At 40.1% G+C, this 18,479-nt stretch overlaps 1 pseudogene; it reads left to right on the top strand.

Moving 5' to 3' along the window:
* The first annotated feature begins 6,700 nt into the window (after positions 1 to 6,700).
* LOC100557551 (aurora kinase B-like) lies at positions 6,701 to 8,630 on the top strand (annotated as a pseudogene).
* The last annotated feature ends 9,849 nt before the right edge of the window (positions 8,631 to 18,479 follow it).

Below are 18,479 nucleotides of genomic sequence, written 5' to 3'. Positions count from 1 at the left end.
GTGAACTACAACTTCCAGAGCAAAGATCAATCACCCTGAAACCATGCCTGTATGCACAGTTGGCCATGTTGAGGCTGTGTGCCAAGTTTGGTCCAGATCTGAAGTCAGCTGGATTCAGTGCTGTCTGGATAACGGTGAACTACAACTCTCAGAACAATGGGCAATCAACCCAAAACCAGGCCTGATTGCACAGTTGGTCATGTTGGGGCTGTGTGGCAAGTTTGATCCAGATCCGAAGTCAGCTGGGTTGACTTCCATATGCAAGTGCCATCATCCATGGTCCATCCTTTTCTAAACAATGCCAGGATGTGGGGTGGGTCATGGGTGGTCTGGTTGCCAATTTTGGTCGAGATCTGACATCAGCTGGGTTCAATGCTTTCTGGATGCAGACGAACTATAACTCCCAAAATCAAGGTCCATTCCCACTACCCCCTGTAGTATGTTCAGTTGGTCATGGGGCTTCTCTGTGCCAAGTTTGATCCCAATCCATTGTCGGTGGGGGTCACAGTACCAGTGAAGGTACTGCAAGTCCCATCATCCATGGCAAATGTGGCCCAGATGCATTGTTGGTTGGGTGAACAGTTGTCTCTGGATGTAGGTCAAGTACAAATCTTGTAAATCATGGTGTGAATTCTCCTCTAACCTCTTGTTCAGTTGCTGATCAATTCCTCTGTTCACTGTGTGCCAGGAAATGGTATGAAAGCGTTAAGGTAGAGGTGGTGGGCGGGGTCATGCAAATGAAGATGTGCATGACCTGGGATGTCCATTCTGGAGGAAAAACAGAACATCTAGGATGAAATGGGCCCCGCTTAAAAGCCTTAACTTGTGTGGGAGGCAGAATAGTGGTAGTGGATGACACTGGCAGGGTTTGGGCTGCATGTTCGTGGCGCTCACTATAACCTGCAAAGTCAGGTGAGGGAGTGACTTGGTGGCTCCACAGCACTGGAAACTATAGCCTGTTTGTGAAGGCCAGAGGCTGTCTGTGTGAGTGGACACCCATGCCACATACACACATACAGATTTAGATTTAGATATAGTTATTAGGGTTGTCCGATTGATGGAAAAAAAATTTCAATTCTCGTTTCTAAAGTAGGGGGTGCCGGCTCTTTGTTGTAGAAATTATTTCTAAATGTTTCACCCAAAATTTTTGGATATTTACGAAAATTCGTAATGTTTCTAAAATGTTTCTAAAATGGCAGACGCGCATGCGCAATCGCCAAAAAACAGGAAACCGGGGGGACTTTTCTGGGGGTCTCCCGCCCTCATTTCTTGATCTATTCTCATCAAATTTGGTACAGTGGGAGAACACATTCCACACTCTTTGCTCAACAAATTGCAGAATGTTTCCTGTCTCCTATGATTTTTGGTGAATTTTTATAACTTTTTATAATATACTATTTTTTTATATTTTAAGAAACCTGTTCCTGTTTTGAAAGTCTTACTTCCTGTTCAATTGGGTTCTTCACTGTGAAAGTCCCTCTTTTCTATTTGTGTATATTTGTTGCTGTGGCCGGAAATCAGCGAAAATGGTGGTCATTTGCAGAAACTGGAAACCCCCCGCTCCTATCTAAAAATAAGGTGGTGATATTTCAGCTTCCTAAGACATGGGAGCTCATGTCCCACTCCCTTGTGACCTGAGCCCCACACCACACACCCTGCCCCTATCTAATAAAAAGCGGTGGCCGGGTTTTTTTTTTGTGCAACAAGCAAAAGGGGTGCTCACTGCTCGGGTCTCACTGCCTGATATGGCTTGATTGCTTTATTCCAGAAAACTTTGAAAAGGAAAGGCAAAACGTCTCCCACAGAAAGTAAAAAGAACCCCAAATCTCTGTGGTTACAGGGACGCAAGCAGTGCACCCTCCATTGCAGGCTTGGAAAGCCTGATATGGCTTGATTGCTTTATTCCAGAAAACTTTGAAAAGGAAAGGGAAAACATCTCCCTCAGAAAGTAAAAAGAACCTCAAATCTCTGTGGTTACAGGGACGCAAGCAGTGCACCCTCCATTGCAGGCTTGGAAAGCCTTATATGGCTTGATTGCTTTATTCCAGAAAACTTTGAAAAGGAAAGGGAAAACGTCTCCCTCAGAAAGTAAAAAGAGCCCCAAAGCTTAGCGGTTACAGGGACGCAAGCAGTGCACCCTCCATTGCAGGCTTGGAAAGCCTGATATGGCTTGATTGCTTTATTCCAGAAAACTTTGAAAAGGAAAGGGAAAACGTCTCCCGCAGAAAGTAAAAAGAGCCCCAAAGCTTAGCGGTTACAGGGAGGGATGCAGATTCCTTTGGAAAATAAAAATTCCCAACATCCACAGCAAGGACTCTGCCCCAAGCCAATTTCCCCCCAACACAATATCTAACCGGCAACAACCCTCTACCCCCACTTTGCCCTCTCTGCTTCACGGCGCGCGCGAACCACCCTCTCTCCTCGGTATCCCAACTCAGAATGGCTTGGCTCCGTGCGGAGCGATTCTACACGTCAACGGGAGGACGCTAGCCCCCACCTTTTTTAGCCATCGTGGAAGACTCTGATTGGCAGGGAGGGGGAGCCATGTTAGGCTGCGCTAGGCTCCCGTTCATGTTAGGTTGCAGAAACAAAACAAAATTTTTTTAAAAAAAATATTAAAAATTTTTTTTGGAAGGACAAAAATTAACGAAAATTTTAAGACACAATTACAAAATGGGCCAACGATGGATCGTATTACATTGCCAGTTGAGCCCAGGGAAAACGTTTCAATACTCGTGTCAAAAAACGGGAACAATACGAAATAATTACGGTAGGGATATTTTTACGACAATATGGACAACCCTAATAGTGATAGATAGATAGATAGATAGATAGATAGATAGATAGATAGATAGATAGATAGATAGCATAATACTGACCAACACACATTTTGGTGCCTCTAATGGTAGGCCTGCTTCTGGGTATATTTGACACAATGATTCCAAAAATAACACCAGTTTTCCCCATCAGCTTTAGTTTATGAGATACAGAATATATGCCCACATAAAATCATGATAACCATATCTAAGAAACTAGAGCTGATGTAATCTATCCAATGAAATTTTCTGAATCAGCACCCCAGATACCTCCAGGAACAGGCCTAAAAACCAAGACATCAAGAAATGTTTTACTGGGTTATGTAATAGATCTGGATGGCTTTATAGTGGATGTTAGACCCACAAATATTTACAGAAAATCATTGGAGGGTGGTCATAAAAGGAGATGTTATGAGTCTATAAATGAAAGCTCTTGCTCCAATGAATTTAATGGATTAAAGACATCTGATTTGCTGTTATGAAAGCTGTGTTCATTTGTTCCTATTAAATTATACTAATGAACTAATTACTGTAGTCCTAATGATTTCATTAGCTTTCCCCCCCCCCTTTGCTGAGCTACGAGTTATAAGTCCTGAACTCCCAACATTACCCCATGCATCTATTTCTAGTAGAGTATTTGCATTATGTTTGCCACCCAAGCATCAGATAGATCAGTTATTTTCTTCCAGTGATGTTTCTTATTTGCTATAATTTCAGTTTCCCTGTTTCTTACTTTTATATTTAAAAGGTTCTATGATCCAGGAAATTGGCACATACTGATGTTCTTGTACATTATTCCCTCTTTTTCCCCACTGTCAGTAATTTTACTAGGCAAAGAATGTTTAAGAATGAACTTTTAAAGAAACCTCTTTTAGAAATACACCCATCTTTCACCTTATACTTTGTGAAATTACTGACTTTTAAAAAGTGCTTTGAAAAAAGTGAGTGGTAATGTACATGCACAAGTCAATAGATTTCTTCAACATCTTCAGTTAAATTCAGCAACTTGTGCTCCAGATGGACTGGATTACCATTTCCATCATCCAAAGCCTGCATGCCTCATGAGATTATAATCCAGTCCAGATGTGGAAGAATTATTATAAATCTCCCTGGGAATAAAGAGTACATTTGTATTGACTTCAGTCAGCATACTTTCAAACTATCTCCACTACTTTTGAAATGTTATGCCTGCCTTCTTCACCATTGGTGAGGTTCACCATGGACCTTTTCCACTGCAGAAAGAGCCTGTACTCTGTTTTTCAGTTACATCATGTCTGGAGTTATTAATTTCTATGTCTGCAATATAAGGCTAAACAAAGAGATCTTCTTTTTTAAAACCCCCTTCTTTTTCCATGATTTTGTTCTTAATTGCCACCAAATTATGATAATCCTATGAATGAGATACTTCTAAGATGCCCTGTTATTAGCAGACCTATTTATGCTTTTATCCTACCTGTTTGTTTCATCTGCAGTCATGAGTTAGCAGCCTGATGGTAAAAGCAACAGTTATATTCCAGAGACAAAGGTTAGGTCATTGGAAGAGCTGCTGGACAAAAAGGAAGGAAAATAACCTCATCAATTCTATGTCTCTAATTTCAGGGAAGCATTAACATTGAAAAACTGTTTTGAAACCGAAATGGGTTTATAGAACATCACTGGACATTAGGTCATGCTAGGGAGTAGGAACGTGTAAGAAATACAATGAACCTCTAGAAGCTCTGCGACCTCCTATAATTAATATGGGAACTTTCTGAGTTTTGTCTTTCCTTAACTTATTCTTCTCTAGAATAATTAGGATGCTATGCCTTTATCACACAGCTAAAACTCCAGCTTTCATATTCAGAAAAAATACCATGACTCTATGGGGCAATGACATGTAGAAAAACAAGACTGTGTATTATCTTTGACTTCATTAAAAGTCAGAATCAGTAAACAGATGGGGGAAAGCTTAACTAATCCATTTACTATTTTCACACTGTTGGAAACTGGCTTGCATTTATGTGGGCAAAATGTTCGAAGCAAGGATGGTTGAGATGATGATGATGATGATGATGATGATAATTTTATTTTTTATCCATCTCTCCTTGTGGCTCGAGGAGGGTTACAACATAGCTGAAAACATAAACATCGTAAGCACACATATTAAAATGTATTTCTACAAATACATATACACAAAAAGGTTAAAAATAGTGAATACAAGACAAGAGTTTAAAACTGACGATTAAAACTGACTGGGATCCATAGAGATCTTGGGCTGGAGCTCTGTCTCTCTTCCCATGAACAATATAAGAAGAATAAATTTTCAAATAAACTAATTTGTCTGAGTTGCATCATCTAAATAGATAACACAATCTAGATTTCCTTAGTGTAGCATGTATTCACTTGGTATGGGATTTTGATTAAAGATAAATTGTTGGATGTAAAAATGATTACTACTTAAGCTACAGTGTGGTTTATGCATGAAGAACATTGAAGTCCTTCTTGTTATGCCAATGATTTAAAGAATCTCTTCAGAAAACATTTGAGTATGATTTTAGTCTATGCTCTTGGAGCATAATTTGAATATCAAATGTATCATCTGCTCAGAAAAGACTATGGATTAGGTTGGCTGATCTGAGACATCAGAGGATCAATTATTTAGCATTTAATTGCAAAGGACACAAAAGGCCCATGCAGATAGCATGCCTAATTAAACTCTCTTGCATAGCCTATGCCAATATGCAGTCATTATTGTGAAAAATTAGGCCATGATTACTGTTTATTTTCTGCTCCATCAAAAAATGGACACCTTCAAAATAGACTAGCAAATCTATAAGCTTTGTAAAATGGTGGTTAAATGTTTGCATCCCATTATCTCTATGAGATAATGGAATAATCAGAATAGGTGTTACACATTTTGAAACCACACCTATTTCAAGATGTAATCATTAACACAAGCGAACCATCTGCTCCTCAATGCTGGCTTATCATTTCTAAATGTTTTGCTGTCAATTGCCACCAAGTTGTCTTTGACTTATGGTGATGCTAAGAATGAGATACCTCCAAGTTACCCAATCATCCACAGTCTTGTTCAGGTCGTGCAGATTCAGGACTGTGTCTTACTTGATCGAGTCTACCCATCTGGAATATGGTCTTCCCCCTTTTCTATTGCCTTTTGCCCTACCAAGCATTATTGTCTTTTCAAGGAAGTAATGTCTTCTTATGATATGTCTTTTTCCTATCAGTTTTCTTCACTTTCCAGCACTCACAGCTATATGTAGGATTGCGAAATACATATCATTGGCAATCTTGAATGTACTATTCAATTATATATCTTTACACTTCAGAAACTTTTCGAGTTCTTTCAAAGCTTCCCTTTCAAATCCTAGGGTGCATTTATACTGTAGAAGTAATGCAATTTGGCACCACTTGAACTGCCATAGTACACCACCATGGGTGATGTGAAATTAGAACTAACATGATTAAATATACTAGACATGAAACACTAAGATACTCAGAGCCCTAAACTTGGTTGGAGAAATCTGTCCATTCCAGTTCCTTCTACATTCAATAAGCTAGCTGGGCCCTGCCCCCTCCAATCGGAAGTGCCCCCTCCTGTGCTCCTCATTCACAGAAAAAGGAAGCTAAGCCCCACCCACCCCTTTTCTCTCTCCTTTCTTCCTTCCTGTGCAGCTCTGACAGGAGTGGGTGCTGGGCCTCAGCATCCTCAGTAACTTTCAGTGAAACAGAACATGGCAGAAGGGCAACATATTTCATTAGCCATTTTGGGAACTGCCTGAGAAAAAATAATAAAAATGGAAAAGCCAGATGCAGCTTGTTACGATTTAGGAGAAGGCCTTGATCCTATTCAGGCTGAGCACAAAGGGGAGTTCTGAGGAAAAACCATGGAGAAGAATCTGGGGGAGGATGTGCTTAGCCCTGATGTCCTGCACCAGAACTTCGTGCAGTTTGAGTACCAGGAGGTATTGGGACCTTGAGAGGTTTTCACCGAACTCCATGCTCTCAGCCGCCAGTGGTTGAAGCAAGAGGAACATACCATGACTCAGTTTGTGGACCTGGTAGTCCTGAAGTAGTTCCTGGTCATCCTTCCCCCAGAGATGAAGGACTGGCTGAGGGATTACAGCCCAGTTACCACTTGCCAAGTAGTGGACTTGGCAGAAGGCTTCCTTATGAGTCAGGCAGAGAAGAAGAGGTGGATGAGGTGGAAAAGTGTCCTTTGGAGCCCAGTCAGACATTACACCCCATTTGGATGGTGCAGGATGTCAGGTGTCTGGACAGGCGCATTTGGACAGGTGCCTGTTTAGCCAGATTCTGCTGCCACTTCAGTGAAAGAAGGGTCTGAGACAAAGCAAGAGTTTACCATCAATGACTTTGAGATTGGAAGGCCACTGGGCAAAGGGAGGTTTGGCAATGTCTACCTGGCCTGGTTGAGAGAATCCAAGTTCATTGTGGCTCTCAAGGTGCTCTTCAAATCCCACATTGAGAAGAATGCCATGGAGCATCAGCTGCACCAGGAGATTTAGATCCAGTGTCACCTCAGTCACCCCAATATCTTGTGCCTCTATAAGTACTTCCATGATCATAAGCAAGTGTACCTGATCTTGGAGTATGCTCCTCACAGGGATCTCTACAAAGAACTGAAAAAACACCACCACTTTGATGACAAGAGGACTTCTACATACATGGATGGATCCAGTACTGCCATGGCAAGAAGGTGATCCAACTTCAAGTCAGAGAATTTGTTGATGGGGCTCAAAGGGGAGCTGAAAATTGCCAACTTTGGCTGGTCTAGCCATGCCCCCTCCCTCAGAAGGAATGCCATGTATGGCACTCTGGACTACCTGCCCTCCAAGATGATAGAAGGCCAATCCCCCCCCCTCTCCATGAGAAAGTTGACCACTGGTGCATTGGGATTCTGTGTTATGAGTTTCTGGTAGTTTACCCACTCTTTTAGAGTGGCCCTACAATGGAGACCTGTAACTGCATTGTCAAGGTGGATCCCAAGTTTGCACTCTTTGTGATGGAAGGCCCCAGGGACCTAATTTCAAAATTGCTGTGCCACAACCCATCCGAGCAGCTCCCCATATAGTGGGTCAAAGCCAATTCCAAGTGAGTGCTGCCCCCCATTTTTGTCATAACTGGTTTCTCATAAAGAGCACTTGTGCACACTTGAACTGTGGTTAGATGAAATATCAATCCACGTGTTTTAAATAAGTAGAATGAAAGAGGAAGGATTTTTCTCAGGCAATATCTCCTGCTCCCAGAAATCCTCTTTGTAAGATCCAGGGGGAAAGTTTACAGTTTGTTTTTGCTGCTTGGAATACAGTATGTAATTCTGAAGCCACGAAACCCTCTGGACTGTTGTTCAGGAAGACTCAGTGACCCGCTTCATATTGAAAACATGTGACTATTAGTAAAATCTACAGGCTACACTAATTTTTCCTTCCAGTAGTAGGTCTGTATTTCAGTATTTTGGTCGTAGAATAGGCATTTTTCTATATATTTCCTTATGCCAACTTCCGCAGTTTTGAAGACCTTTGTGTAAATAAAATCTTGCATGAATTAATTACATTCAGGCCTTCTTTCCATCTCTCTTTTCCTCAAATTCCTTTCTGCCCTGAGTATAGTAAATTTGGATAAAAATTGAACCTATCAATTTCTACACACCAGGCAGGTCTAAAAAAACAAAATCCCTTAATTTTTCTTTTTACAAAGATTATTCTTCTAGTATTTTCTCTTACCTTCATCCACTTTTATTACTTCTTTCTCATAAGCACCCCTACTTGTAGAATAATCATCAGCTTGCAAGGAACTTTCAAATAAGATCCAAGTACAAAAATCAGACTCCCTGTCAGTCCTTTGGCAGTGACAGGGCTTTGTGAAGGAAGGACACCACAAAGCAACTACTTGTGTATCCAGCTCACTTTTTAAGATCCATGGCTATAGAAACACTTCCTGCCAGTAACATCCAGTTCCATGAGCAGAGCTGGATAAAAAGATTTCCAACCCACATGAACCACCATAAATTTTCCCTAATGTAGAAATGTGCCAAACTTTCAAATGCCAGCCAGCCCAGCAACTAACTGCTTGGTTGTGCCTGCAAGGAGAATATATGACCGCCATTCCATAGGACAAACTGCTTCTCAAACTTCCCACTGCTTCAAAAGAGATTTGCCAGATAGCAAAAGGGATTGATGTTTGAGAAACATGACTCTAAACCTCTCCTGGGTCCTAAAAACTAGCAATATTGCTCATTGGACCTCAGTCAATGTTTAAGGATGGGCTGGTACAAAGAAGCTCAAAAAGTTATAGTATATCATATTCTAATTAACAAAAGGAACAAGTAAAAGCTAAAAAGTAAGCAATTTTGGCAAAGATAATCATAAGAGAATACAAATATTAATCAAAAGAGCAGCAAGCAATGAGACCATTCATGTAATATGTTTGTTGCAGGCCCCCTTTTTTCTAGCTGTTGTTTGCATATTACATTCTTCATAGTAGGTAAAGGTTTCCCCTGACGTTAAGTCCAGTCATGTCTGACTCTGGCGGTTGGTGCTCATCTCAATTTCTAAGCTGAAGAGCCGGTGTTGTCCGTAGACACCTCCAAGGTCATGTGGTCGACATGACTGCATGGAGCGCCGTTACCTTCCCACCGGAGCGGTACCTATTGATCTACTCACATTGGCATGTTTTCGAACTGCTAGGTTGGCAGAAGCTGGAGCAAACAGCGGGCGCTTACTCCGCTCCCGGGATGTGAACCTGGGACCTTTCGGTCTGCAAGTTCAGCAGCTCAATACTTTAACACACTTCGCCACCGGGGCTCCTATATTCTTCATAGTAGAGCACAATAAAACTCACCTGCCATTCTTAGACTATGGCTTCTGTGTCAGAATACTATGAATCCACAGTAGGCTCATTCCAGACTTTAAAAGAACTATCAAAAGTTCTGAAGCTTTTACAGGAATAGCATTGAATACATTGCAGAACTCCTTCACATTCTGAAATTTAAAATGGGTCAGATTGATGCAACACAAAGGGACATTGAGACACAATAATAATAAACATGACCCCAGAATCCTCAGGATTCTTGATCTACAGAGTATCATCTTAGGAAAATATGGGGCCCTGGCCAAAGTCAATGGACATATGATTTGGTTTTTTTATCTAATAAAGTCAATGCCAGGGACTCTGTTAGATAGACTACAATGATTTTAAAAGTTAAATGTTGAAGAGCAATCTAGTTTCTCTACTAATCCTTCTAAGCCAACTTAATAAAGGGAAGATATAATATTAATATTATTTTACAGTGCTGTTTGGTTAAGTGACCTTGGTAAAAGCAAGTAGGTGAATTCAGAAATTAGTTTAATTAGCAGAATTTTAATATCAGCTAGCTCATTCAGACCATTTACCATTCTGACCATTTAAGTCAATTTCATTAATGGAGAGGGAGACAGAAAAGTACACATTACAAACACAGTGCAGTAGTCTAATTTAATAATTTCCCTCTAAATCCCTTCAGCAAATTGCATATCTTACAACTGAGCTGCATATCTTAACATGGAATTCCATTTAGCATTCACACAACACCACATAAATGTTGAGGTTATTACTGACCTACTTACATAATGAAAGCAGCTACCAAAACTTTATGTAGCTCTTCAGATGATTTAAAAGCTTGATTGGCAAAAGGTCATACTGCAAATCTGTAATGATGTGTCAACATTTCCCCTACACATAAAGGTTAAATCAATGATGGCCATCTTCTGCATTTTTGGGGGCACTCCGTTCTGGGGAGAAATTCTTGAGGGTTGGGGAATCTATTTTGCTGTTATCACTTAGCATTATTGCAGTTGGTCAACTGAGTAGCTATTGGATAGATAACCATGTATTGCATGTTAATAGTTACCATAGGGAGGAAAATGATATGTTAAAAATGAAAATGGTAAAAAGAAGATTTCTTAAATGCTGGGAAAACTTTGCAAAGAGAATCCTAGGCAGATGGGACTCTTCACGATATATAACTTAAGTTGTGCAGAAAATGCTCAGACACACATGGATGTGCATGTGTATGTGAAAAAGGATATCTTCTACATGGAAAACATTATTTTCTTTGCCAAAATTGGCATTTCCTAGAGGTGAGAATTTTGTGCAGTTTTCACCTGGTATTTCCATATCATAGAGTGCTTGGAGAAATTATTTTACAGAGATATGCATTTTCTGTACAAAACTCCTACGAGCAGAGACATATGAATTTTGTGTACAAAATGTGTGAGTTTGTAAATAATGTATTTTGCATTAAGCAGTGTGCCTGTATCCATTTTTGACACAGAAATAACTTTTAGAAGCATTTTTCTTGGTGTAAAAACTCTAGTTTGTTGCATTAAAATCACAAACAAACACATTTCTGGAAGCAATGTGGGATAATTTTTTTGCTAAAAATTCCATTCAATGCACAAATAAACAAAGAAGAATAAAATGTAAATCCTTGTCGCCAGAAATATATGTGCTTTTTAGAGAGGGGGAAATCTATGGAATTTACACATGCTAGAACAAAGTAGTTGAAGACTTTCACTACTAAAAGAGATTCTCAAACAATTAGAAATGTGATTAAAACCAATTTTCTGCTGAATATCATGACAATGATATAAGATCTCCAGATAAGATTTCTAGTCTGGAAACTTGACTAAAAACTTTTACCCACACAGTATGGGCTCTGATTCCATGCACACACGGATGCTATCACATGACTTAAGGGCACTTTTGGTGGGACTCTATGAGACTCTGTTTGCAAAGCAGATGCATTTGCTGAATACGTTTTCAGGAGTCAGGTACTACCGGATTCCAAACTACAAAAAATGGAAAAGATGGGGAAAGGGTGTGGCTGGCCATCCCAGAAGTCAAACCTTGGCAGGAGGGAACCAAGTAAGACAGTTCCTTCTGCTTTTTCCCACTTTCCCCTGCTTTCCTGTTGCTCATGGGATGAGGTCCATAGAGTTACCAAATTGTTCTCACAACTTTTACTAGGAGCTCTGGTGTATTCATAAACATTCATAAACCCAAAACATTGTTGGGTTGCTATTTTTTTCCCCTCAGAAAGCCTCTTCTGAGAGAGAAAATGAATACCAAAAACACATCCACATAGTACTTAACGACACTCTTTTTATGAAACTGTCATGGTTACAAATGTACCCTTAATGTTCTTGCTCCCTTTTCTATTTCCCAATTATGTTGGTTACAATTGTATGCATAGGCCTTTTCAATGTAAATTACAGGCTTCATTAAGCAGTTTAGAGTTTTGTGTGACATTTGAGTAAGGGTGCTTCCCAGGGAAAGTGGGGGATTGATGTCAGGGGGAAGAATACAAGTGCAAAACTTAGAGATGGCATGTAAACAATAATATAATCTTGATGCTTGAAAGTATTTATTATTTTAATTAAAAAGGAGCTGAACTATGATCTCAAGATACCCTCAAAGGAGGCAAGAAAGGGTTTAATTTCTGGGAAAAAACAAGTTTCAGAATTCATACTCTGCCATCTGCCTTGAAATGAATCCATTTCCCATCATTCATAGGCTGCAGCTGCTCAGTGAAACAACAACAGCAATTACTATTATTATAAATATTTCTATATCACTTCCAATTTGCTCAAATCCCAAAGTGGTTTACAACCACACCACAAAACAATCCAGTGAAAACACAATAACTCTATGTGTCAGAGAGTATTACACTGATCATAGGTGGAAAAAAGCCAAGGTTTTTAAAAATACATTTTCCATCACAGCCTAAAGCACAGAAGCACTGAGACCATAGGTACTGAAGAGAAAAGGCTGCCTTTTACGTTCATGTAAATAGCATGTGGACCTTCATATATAAGTGAGCGGTGAATCCCATCCTCTCGTTATGCTGGCCAGAGATGATGGATCTTTCAGTTTGAAGAACCACTAGTTGCCCACCTTACCTGTACAGTTTTAGATTTTTTTTGTGACCCTTTAGTATTTTGTATTTGAAAGAAACGGTGATCTTAGAAGTTATGAGGTGCTAAACACATACATTTGATCAAGAACAAGTGTCTTTAAAGTTTTTGTTGATTTTAGTTGGTTTCTGCTTCCACAGATACAGGTACTGCAATACAATTACAACCTGGTGCCAAGCTGTAGGAGGTTACTGATACATTGTTCCACACAATTTGCTTTAATGAGTGATGCAGATGTGAAGTAGATCCAATTTAAGGGGAACACTTAATTAGTGTTTTATTTTGGGGCTTCATTATTTCTTAATCTACATTTTCAGCAAGTCCAAATCTCCCATTGAGCTACAATTTTCTGAAATCTGTGTGTCCTGAAAGGATGGTTAGCTATGTAAGTCAACAAGAAGCTAGAACTGGAGTCTCATGCATGCAAATAGGGCATAACAAGATGCTGCTTCTTGAATAGTTGTAGAGACCTTGCATTCTGGTCTTTTAAGCCCAATAATGGAAAGAACATAAAAGCATTGCTGATTAAATGAATAAGGATGAGGCAGTGTTTGTTTGCTGCCTTTGACCTCAGTTTCTGGTGACTAGCTCCTTGCAGACTGAGACCCTGACTGCCTAACTGAAGCAAGGACCAACAGAAACAGCGTCGGGGTCACCAATGCCATGGTTGTCATCAGCAGAGAGTCACTTTAGGGGTGGCATGTGGGCGAGGGCCTGGCCCTTTGCTTGGCTGACCTCAAACCTATCACCTTGCTTTTAACAGCTGCCTGTCTGATTTTATATAAGGTTTTTTTTTTTGCGATCTGTTAGCCTGCCCCATACAGGAACGATTTTTTTTTAAGGAGGGAGGGAGTCTCTGGACTTTTGGGGCAGCCATTGGAGTCATACAAGGCAGGAGAAGATGCAGAAGGGGGAGACAGTCTCAGTACCAACATAAATGGGGAGCAAAATAGAGTGCTTATTGCCCCCAAACTGTCTCCTATATGTAATATCCTGGATAACCAGGGTGACAGCTCCCCTAGGTTAAAAGTGCTACTGTTGATTGTCAGATAAGTAAATGGAAAAACAACTGCAATCCAGGACTTGATTCTGGATGAGCATGTTGACCTGGTTTGTATCACAGAGATCTCATTGGTTGAGACTGGGGGTGGGAGGGATAATCATTCTCAGCTCAGTCCACCAAGATTATCTGTGCATCAGCAGGCAGGGCCTGGGGGGCAGAGAGATGGAGTTGCAGTGGTCTATTGTTATTCCATCCCCCTGACCAGGTTCCCCATCCCACAGTCAACAATGTTCGAGTGTATTTACCTAAAGGTGGGTAACTGGGTCAGAATAGGGATTCTGTTGGTTCACCATCCACCCCACTGCTCAAAAGTCCCCCTTCCTGTGATAGCTGGGGTGGTCTCAGGGTAGGCATTGGAGTCTCAGCAGCAAATAGTGCTGGGAGACTTCAATATCCATGCTGAGACTGCCTTGTTGGGAGCAGCTCAGGACTTCATGGCCTCCATGACAACCATGGGTCTGTCTCTATGCTCCTGGACACACTTTGGACCTTGTTTTCTGTGTAGGATGGGATGATACCGGTAGTGATTGTGGTGTGGAAAAACTTGTCACAGTTTTGTTTTCATGGACTAATCATTACCTGATCAGATTTGGGACTCCAAACCTCTGTAGGGGTGGGGGACCAATTAAGATGGTCCACCCCAGGAGGCTTATGGATCCGAATGGACTACTGATGACTTTTGGGGATTTTCCTGTCATCTTGGCAGGTGATTCTGTTGAAACTTTGGCCGACCTCTAGAATGGAGAAATGGCCAGGGCAGTGGACACAATTGCTCCTTTCAGTGAGCAGAACCGAGCCAGCCCCTTGGTTTTTCAAGGAGCTGGTGACGATGAAGCAAGTGAGACAGAGACTAGAGTGATGAGAGAGAAGGCAAAGAGAATCTGACCAATCAAGGGTTAGAGCATATTTGAAAGCCTACTCCACGACAATGGAGGCAGCAGAGAAATTGTTCCTTGTGGGCACCATTGCATCCACAAGGAACCATTCAGTTGAGCTGTTTCGAGTAGTCAGAGAAATCCTTGACCATTCAGCAGCCCACTCTGAAGAATTTGCAATGAACTTTGCAGATAGTCATTCAGATCCATTCTGACTTGGATTCCATTATTGATGAAGTTGCAATGGATGTAACTTTGGCTCCTGCTTGTCCAGTGTTGATAGTAATTTTTTTCAATTTTTGCAGCTTGATGATGTGGACAAGATCCCTTTGGGGAGTTAAAGTGGAGGATAAATAAATATAATAATAGTAATACAGTATGATTCAAAGGGGTTAAAATGCTTCATTGCTCCAATGTCAGTGGAAAGATGACTGCATTTCAGTCTGAATATTAAAGGACCTATCCTAGATGCTGAACACATTTTGGCGACAGATTTTATTGCCTTGAATAGCACTTTCAGATCACGTTCACAACCTTGCTGATGCATAGTTAGAAGCACATATGTTAGTTGGAAAAGAACTGGTGTTAAAAGCGTATTACCTACCCACCTATTCTTTTCAAAGGCATGAAAATGCAGGAGAATCCAGGCCTCTTTCTTTGGGTTCTGCTGGTAAAACCAGAGCATCAAGCATCATGGACATCACTTTGGCAGGCACAGCACTCATAGCATTTCACTCAAATGATTCAGTTTCCTACATAGTGGTTCATAAAATTAAGCTATAAGACTATAGAAACATAGAAGAGGAATGGAAGAAAAACTCCAGTTTATTGAAAAATGTAGGCAAATTAATGCCTGGTCTAATAACTTGTTAACAGTTAAACAGTTTGCAGTTTTCCCTTTGTATGCTCTCATGAGAGAGTTCTGTTCAAGTTTTACATTAGAGCTGTAAATTATTTGGGCAGTCTTTCTTTTTCTTTCTTCCTTTGTGCTCTTCTTATTTGTGTCACTAAAGAGTAAATGTTCCTTATTGTTACTGCTGATACTTGACAGAGAAATCCTTTGGGTACTATTCACATTTTTTAGTTTTTAGTTTTAGTCTACTGTCTGCAATACTTCCGAATGCTTAAGAACATGTAATAGATACCCTCTTGTTCTATAATCCTAAAAGAAAGTGCTTAGTTCAAAATTCTTTTTGAAACAGAAAATCCAAAATACACATAGAAACATAGAGTTGGAAGAGAATCATAGAGCTGGAAGAGACCAGAATCCAATCCCCTGGAAAACCACAATGAAATCATTCCAGACAGATGGCCATTAAGACTCTGTTAAAAAGCCTTCAAAGAAGATGATGTCTTAATTAGGTCATTCACAAATATTATTATCCCACCTTTTGAAAAATACTGGCTTTTTCATCAGGTAAAAAGCCCTGTGGAGGATGACTTTACGGTCCACACTTTTTACATTTGGTGAATGAAAGTATTGGTATGATGATGGGGGGATATATGTGGAGACAGGCCTTTCCACTGAATGGGCAAAAAGGGTCTCTGTTAGAGCTTGGAGGGGTCATTTTTTGACGCCACACCCCTAAACCAGCACCAGTAGGTGGCTAGGAATTTTAGCAAGGAGGATATTTTTCCAAGCTCTGTTTAGTATATAGAAACAACATGGTCTTTATGCTGGAGAAGGTCTGGTCTTACCACAATTTTGTCCTTCAGCACAGTGTTCCATTTACCACTTCTGATAAAGCTATATTCATCCAGTTACAATTGAGAAAGTGACAAATATCTGTAGCAGAGGTCAAGTTCTTCTCCTGATTGCCCTCAGCTGTCTCTGATTTTACAATCCATCCACTTTGGATATCACACACAATCCTAGATAGATTCCTGTTGTTGTTCTTGTTGCAGTTGTTGCACTTTTAAGGGAAATTCACACGGAGTTGTAGCTGTAGCAGTAGCTGATATTTATTTTACTGAAGTGTTGCTAAATCCATAGTTTGCACCATCATGATAGGAATGATCAATTACAATACAGTATAACACAATAGCTAGCATTAGTATGACTGGGTAATTAACCTCATCCTCAAGTAAATAAGATTAATTAGTAATTTTCTCCTCTAATCTGGTGGGAAACATGGATAATTATAGTTGTATTGTTTATGCAAATATTTTGTAAATATGCAGCAGGATAGAACAGGTTGCACTACAAAGTTCAACTAAATAGCTGTCCCTGAATATGCTTCCAAAATAAAGATAAGCTAATGAAGATATGTCAGCCACATAAACAAATATTATCACCATCTCGGCATGTAACTACCCCTCTGTGCCATTTATCCAAGGCTGTCTAATATAGCATGGTACTATGCTGAGGTCAGCAAGTGGAAGATGTGACTTGTATATAGCAGAGACGAGACAATGACTGACAAGTCCCAAACAAAATCATTTCCCTTATTTGAATGAAAATAATAACCAGCCCAGGGCAATGTTTTTGCACTTTAGAATGAGGAGCAGCACTACAGTTTTCAAGCAGGCAAGGGTGTAGACTGCTTTACACATTACATGGCAGCAAAACTATATTTGTCAATGAGTGTAAATTTAACAGGGATAAGGATTTGATTGTGAGATGGCTGGGATTGCTCTTTCCTGAGATAAACACAGTGGGAGCTGAGAAAAGTAAAGGAGTAGGACAACTTCACCAAGATCACTAAGGGGGATTCCAGCTACCATCAATATAGCTTTCTAAGGAAGAAGGCTTGTCAAACTTGGTCTTGGAGGGACGGGTGAGAAAAGGTCTTCCAAAATAGCAAGAACCTCTGCATATAATTAAGTATAGGTTAAGAAAGTGTTCCTGTGTTCAAGGATGAAAGACAATTTGCATGTCAAGCCCGAGATGTTAAATTAATGTCTGGGAACACATTTTAGAACTCTCTTGCTGAAACACAAACAATATGCTAAATGGATCAATACATGCTAATTGAGAAGCTGAAACAATATAGCTTCTTTATGGTCACTGGACTCTGTAGTAGAATTGGCACCAACTAACAGAAAAGGGTAGATATGAGATAGCTGGAGAGAATGAGTGTAACAAGTGTGTTTTCTGAAAGGTAGGTTAGTACTTCCTCTAAGCCTTTCTAGAGCATATAGTAGAATAAAATGCACATGAATAAGCAGAGACTACATCACTTACGTTTCTCACAAGTGAAACTGAGGGCAAACATCTTAATTATATTTAGATTTGGCAGAGATGCCTATCTTTGATTTGGAGTAGGCCATCTATTATCCTTGACAATCAACTTCCTTAGACAACTTTTATTCTACTAACATTGTGATCTTACATACATTAGGAGCACATCCCATTGACTCAAATAGATTGACTTGCAAGAAGCAGTGATAGAGTTTGAAGTTCAGGTAGGCAGGGTGAATGGTTTCTACAGACACATTACAAAAGCAAATTTAGAAATGCAGGCAGTTATAGCAGTTTTCACTGCTACATTATAAGGAGCAGTCCTTTTCTATAGCTCATGGGTCTCAACTGGCCATTTATGAACAAGTCACCCCAAAACAAAATAACATCTTAGAACTGTAGAGATGGGTGACATTTAGTTTAACTCTTTGCCAATGCATGAATTTTAGTTAAACCATCTTTGAGAGATTTATTTATTCAACCTTTGCTGTAAAAAACTTCAACAAAGACTTGTCCAACTTCTGAGATCATCCATTCCACCTGCAAAAATAGCTCTTCTTCATGTTTAGTCAC

The sequence above is a fragment of the Anolis carolinensis genome, chromosome 3 (genome assembly GCF_035594765.1).
Source record: "Anolis carolinensis isolate JA03-04 chromosome 3, rAnoCar3.1.pri, whole genome shotgun sequence".
NCBI lineage: Eukaryota > Metazoa > Chordata > Lepidosauria > Squamata > Dactyloidae > Anolis > Anolis carolinensis.
Note: the sequence above shows the minus strand (reverse complement) of the source record. Positions and strands in the feature narration are given on the sequence as shown.